We start from the raw sequence: 6,000 nt of genomic DNA on the forward strand, positions 1-6,000 counted from the left end.
AGCAATTGAGCATAAACTCTAAGGGGAAATGAACACTTTGCGGAATTCTCTTGAACATGCCATTAGCTTTCCAAGCTGTTTATTTCCAGAAATGTAAATCATAGAATCATAGAATTTACTGTGCAGGAGGCCATTCGGCCCATCGAGTCTGCACTGGCCCTTGGAAAGAGTATCCTACCCAAGCCCACACCACCACCCTATCCCCCTAACCCAGTAACCCAACCTAACTTTTTTGGACACTAAGGGCAATTTAGCATGGCCAATCCACCCAACCTGCACATCTTTGGACTGTGGGAGGAAACCGGAGCACCCGGAGGAAACCCATGCAGACACAGGGAGAACTTTCTGTGCAGACTCCATACAGACAGTGACCCAAGCCGGGAATCGAACCTGGGACCCTGGAGCTGTGAAGCAACTGTGCTAACCACTGTGCTGCCATGCTGTCCACCCACTGTGCTACCGTACACTGTGCTTCCGAATGTTCTGGAATTTTGGATTGTGCCACCTGCTGAGTTAACACTATGTGCTTTGCACTCTGTTCTCGTTGAATAAACCCTTTCATCTGAATGCCTTTAAGTGCCTGTCACATTTATGCAGCCAGCATTGCTGGCTTCGATCTTCCCTAGGTCACTGTTTGTCCAGATCCTGCCTGAGGGTTGGAGGTTGGGGAGGGAACAGAACAGAGTACTGGGGGCAAAGATTGCCCCCTTGGCAATGATGGACTGTGGTGTGGCAAATTGTCTGATTGCTGTTTTCCCCTTTTCCCAAGTGGGTGCTTCTCCATCCAGTCGCCTAGCAGCGAAATGACACAGGGCATCAAAATGATACCTCAGAAGCAGGCCACTGGCAGAGACTTTGGTGGGGTGAGAACTACACAGTGGTAACTAACCAAGACAGGCCTCATTAAAGTTAAAGTCCAGTAATTAATATTAAACATTGTTAATTATTGAACAATGCAGTGATCGAACACACACGTCTACTGGGGATTGACATTGAAGGCATGAAACTGACCAAAAATAATGTACTGGCAACATTAGCTTCAGTGTTGAGTACTATTCCAAGTTTCCAACCATTGCTTAATATGCGATCAATTAAGACTTGTTAATGCTCATATCATTAATTGGTGCCATTTTCTGTTGAGTGCAATAAATTTAATGCACCAACTACAGCTCCGCAGTCCTCCTAATGAGTCAAAGGAACCGTCACAGCTTCCTGCATTGTATCCCACAAGGCACCCGTAACTGAAGTGTGAGCGTCTGAATGAAAAGCAGCCATTACGCTGGGGAGCCTATGAATGGAGCATCTGCAGCTTATGTTGTATCATCTGACATTTATTACACCTTCCAGTTCATATTTGGGGCAGCATGGTGGCACAGTGGTTAGCACTGCTGCCTCACCGCTCCAGGGTCCCGGGTTCAATTCCGGCCTCAGGTGACTGTGTGGAGTTTGCACTTTCTCCCCATGACGGAGTGGGTTTCCTCCGGGTGCTCCAGTTTTCTCCCACAGTCGAAAGATGTACTGGTTCGGTGGATTGGCAACGCTAAATTGCCCGTTCGTGTCCAAAAGGTTTGGTGGGGTTACTGGGTTACAGGGATAGGGTGGATGCATGGGCTGAAGTAGGGTGCTCTTTCCAAGAGCCGGTGCAGACTCGATGGATCAAATGGCCTCCTACGACACTGTGAATTGTATGATTCCATGATAATGGAGCAAACTTTGGGGCTGGGGCTGGTTGGGGCTAGCTGGGGCTAGCTGGGGCTAGCTGGGGCTAGCTGGGGCTAGCTGGGGCTAGCTGGGGCTAGCTGGGGCTAGCTGGGGCTGTTTAGCACAGGGCTAAATTGCTGGCTTTGAAAGCAGACCAAGGCAAGCCAGCAGCACGGTTCAATTCCCGTAACAGCCTCCCCGAACAAGCGCTGGAATGTGGCGACTAGGGGCTTTTCACAGTAACTTCATTGAAGTCTACTTGTGACAATAAGCGATTTTCATTTCATTTCAACTTCCTCGGCTGCCTTAGCCATGTTGTGCAGGTGGCTCAAAATGTGCAGTACAAGTTCACCCAGAGCTTGCTGGACCGAGCTCCCCAGTGAATTCAAAACAACTAGGTTGTGTGTAAGAGAGAGAGAGGTATGTGTGCGTGTAAGAGAGAGAGGTATGTGTGCGTGTAAGAGAGGTGTGTGCACGTGTGTGAGAGAGAGGTGTGTGTGAAAGAGGAGTGTGTGAGCATACGTGAGAGAGAGGTGTGTGTGTGAGATAGAGAGGTGTCCATGTAAGAGAGAGACATGTGCAGCACGGTAGCATTGTGGATAGCACAATTGCTTCACAGCTCCAGGGTCCCAGGTTCGATTCCGGCTTGGGTCACTGTCTGTGCGGAGTCTGCACATCCTCCCCGTGTGTGCGTGGGTTTCCTTCGGGTGCTACGGTTTCCTCCCACAGTTCAAAGATGTGCAGGTTAGGTGGATTGGCCATGATAAATTGCCCTTAGTGTCCAACATTGCCCTTAGTGTTGGGTGGGGTTGCTGGGTTATGGGGATAGGGTGGAGGTGTTGACCTTGGGTAGGGTGCTCTTTCCAAGAGCCGGTGCAGACTCGATGGGCTGAATGGCCTCCTTCTGCATTGTAAATTCTATGATGTTTGTGTGTGTGTGTGAGAGAGAGGTGCGTGTAAGTGAGAGGGAGAGGTGTATGTGAGAGAGGTGTGTAAGAGAGGGAGGTGATTGTGTGTGTGAGAGGGGTGTGTGTGTCAGAGAGAGGTGAGTGTGTGTCTGTGTAAGAGAGAGGTGTGTGTGTGAGGGTGAGATGTAGGGGTGTGAAGAGATGGAGAGATGCGTGTGAGAGAGAGGTGTGTGTGTGAAGAAAGAGAGAGCAATGTGTGTGTGAGAGAGAGAGGTGTGTTTGAGAGACGAGTGTGTGTGAGAAAGGAGTGTGTGTGAGAAAGGAGTGTGTATGTAAGTGAGAGAAAGATCTGTGAATGTGTGAGAGAGGTGTGTCTGTGAGAGTGGAGTGTGTGTGTGTAAGTGAGAGAGAGAGGTGTGTGTGTGTGAGAAAGGTGTGAAAGAGAGAAAGAAGTGTGTGTGTATGTGTGTGAGTGAGGTCTGTGAGATAGAGGAGTGTGTGTGTGCCTGTGAGAGAGAGGTGTGCATGTAGGTCTGTGAGAGAGCGGTGTGTGTTTGTGAGAGAGAGGTGTGTGTGTGTGTTTGGGCGAGAGGTCTGTGAGAGAGAGGTGTGTCTGTGAGAGAGAGGTGTGTGTGTGTCTGTGAGAGAGGTCTGTGAGATAGAGGAGTGTGTGTGTGTCTGTGAGAGAGAGGTGTGTGTGTGTCTGTGAGAGAGGTCTGTGAGATATAGTTGTGCGTGTGTGTGAGAGAGAGAGGTGTGTGAGAGAGAGAGAGGTGTATGTGAGAGAAAGGTGTGTGTGAGAGACAAGTGTATGTGAGAGAGGGGAAAAGAGGTGGGAGAATGAGTGTGTGAGAGAGGTGATGGTGTGTGTGTGTATGTGTGTGAGAGAGAGGGGAGTGTTTGCGTGAGAGGGAAGTGGGTGTGAGGGACGTGTGTGTATCTATGAGAGAGGTGTGTGTGCGTGCGTGGGAGGTGTGTGTGCATGTGTGAGAGGTCTGTGCGTGAGAGGTGTGTGTGGGGGAAAGGTGTGTTTGAGGTGTCTGTGCATGAGAGGTGTGTGTGTGAGAGGTGTGTGAGGGAGAGGTGTGTGTGCGGGTGAGAACTGTGTGGGAGTGGGATAGAGAGGTGAGAGCATGAGTGTGTGTATGAGAGAAAGGTGATTGTGTGCTGTGTGTGAGAGAGAGGAGTTTGTGTGTGTGTATGTATGTGAGATGTGTGTGTGTATGTGAGAGCGAGAGAGAGAGAGAGAGAGAGGTGTGTGTGTCAGAGAATGATGGAGAGGAGGTGTGCGTGGGAAAGAGAGGTGTGTGTGTGTGGGTGAGAGAGAGAAAGGGAAATAGAGGTGAGTGTGTGAGAAAGACGTGTCTGTGTGTCTGAGAGAGATCAGAGTGTGCCTGTGTACACATCCAATCTGAGAATTCAGCTTTCCAGCATCACTCCTCCTGTTAAACAATGGAACCAAAGTAGTAGCATAACTTCTCCCATTAAAAATTACAAAAGGATACGACTTAAGTAATTAAATTTTTTTTAAATTAAAATGAATGTATAAATATAATTTTTTTCTTTTTTTTATAAATTTAGAATACCCAATTATTTTGTTTCCAATTAAGGGGCAATTTAGCATTGCCAATCCACCTACCCTGCGCATCTTTCAGTTGTGGGGTGAGACCCACGCAGACACGGGGAGAATGTGCAAACTTCACACAGGCAGTGACCCGGGGCCGGGATTGAACCCGGGTCCTCGGCGCCGTGAGGCAGCAGTGCTAACAACTGCGTCACCGTGCTGCCCCTAATGTACACACATAAATGGCTTTTTTAAATTAGATTTTTGTATGTCTGTACCTATTGTGTGAAAACAATCATTTGTTTTGTGGTTTAACTTTTCAACACAATAAGAATGTTTCCCAGGGGCCCATCAGTACTCTTGAGAGGTCAGAGGAGTTCCGTGACTGGAAAAGTTTGGGAACTCTGGCCTAGAGGAAGCAACATATTTGGTTTTATTTGGTGGTGGAGACAAAGGATGAAATGGGCTTAATTTACCTAGGTTTTGTAAGGGTAACAGTTTCAAATAGTGAACATATGCTTTTCACGTACATACCTATTCTTCACACCAAGCTATGGCCATCAGTGACTATACATGCATGGTTTCTCTGAATGCCTCCCTCCACGGTTCCCGAATAATTTATGCATTTTTTTGCACATTTATTTCAATCATCTCCGCATAGTTGCGCTCTGGGTTATGTCGGGGAATAGTGTTGGATGACACACATATATAAATATCATTGAGAATTACCATTCTAAATTTCTAGCCTTCCTTTAAGACGTGATACATTGTGCTCCTTACTCGAAGGCAATGAATTTTGCAGTGCTCGTGTGGACCTTGAAGGGTTATTGAGTTGGTGGTGGAAAATCAGAGATTTGATCTACTGCCAAGAGCCAGGCCATTTAAAACGAGGGAGATCAGAGATTGAAGAGATCAGTCATATTTGCTCTGATTTGAGTAATGATTGACACTGGCCTGTTCAGCATTGCTGGCTGTGTCCATTATCTTTATCCATTTAGTGAAACATGTGTATGAATTTGCTTGATGGCTATTGTGTATTAGAAAACTGGAGTGCAAGTACTGACTTTAGTAAGCTGACATAATCGATAGCCAGCTATTTCTAGATGCAGAGCAACCCAGACTTTTTCAGTCTTATCCTTGGAGATTTAATCTTTCAAAGTGCCGAGGACAGGCTTGCACCATGCCATGACATCATGAATGTGTTCACTTGGATTCTGTTTCACGATGGCTATGCAATGCTGGGTTAACTTGCCTCCGGTGCTGGCTCCATCAAAATCCATTTAGTTTCTCTCACTTTGATCGAAAATTGTTGTCTACAGTTTATTATGTTACATTGTGTTACTGTGAAAGAATGGAGCAGTTAAGGCTGAAGCAGTCTGTTCCTGCTGCAATGGGTTGCTCTCAAACAATGTGCACAGGCGGAGAGGGGTGCTGTTAGCAAACTCTTTCAAGCTGCGGCGAGCTCTCGCATTCAGGGCAGCAAAGTTGCTTCAGAATGGCAGTAGGGGATTCGAATGTAGACCCTCATACAGCCCATCTCCATAAGAACTTAGAAACTTTTTCTATTGTACTTGAGCCTTGAGCGTGTCCCTTCTTCCTCACTGTCCGAGCACATTACATTACATATGTACCTGACCTGATCTACATTAGGGAAGGAAATATTTAATTCCTGTCAATCGATTTTATTTTCAAAATCCACATCTAACTAGAGGGTGGCCCATTGGCACAGTGGTTAGCACTGCTGCCTCTCCGTGCAAAGGACCCGGGTTCGATTCCGACCTTGGGTGACTCGCTGTGTGGAGTTCACACGTTCTCCCCGTGTCTGCG

This window comes from Scyliorhinus torazame, chromosome 12, assembly GCF_047496885.1.
Source record: "Scyliorhinus torazame isolate Kashiwa2021f chromosome 12, sScyTor2.1, whole genome shotgun sequence".
In the NCBI taxonomy this organism is placed as follows: Eukaryota; Metazoa; Chordata; class Chondrichthyes; order Carcharhiniformes; family Scyliorhinidae; genus Scyliorhinus; species Scyliorhinus torazame.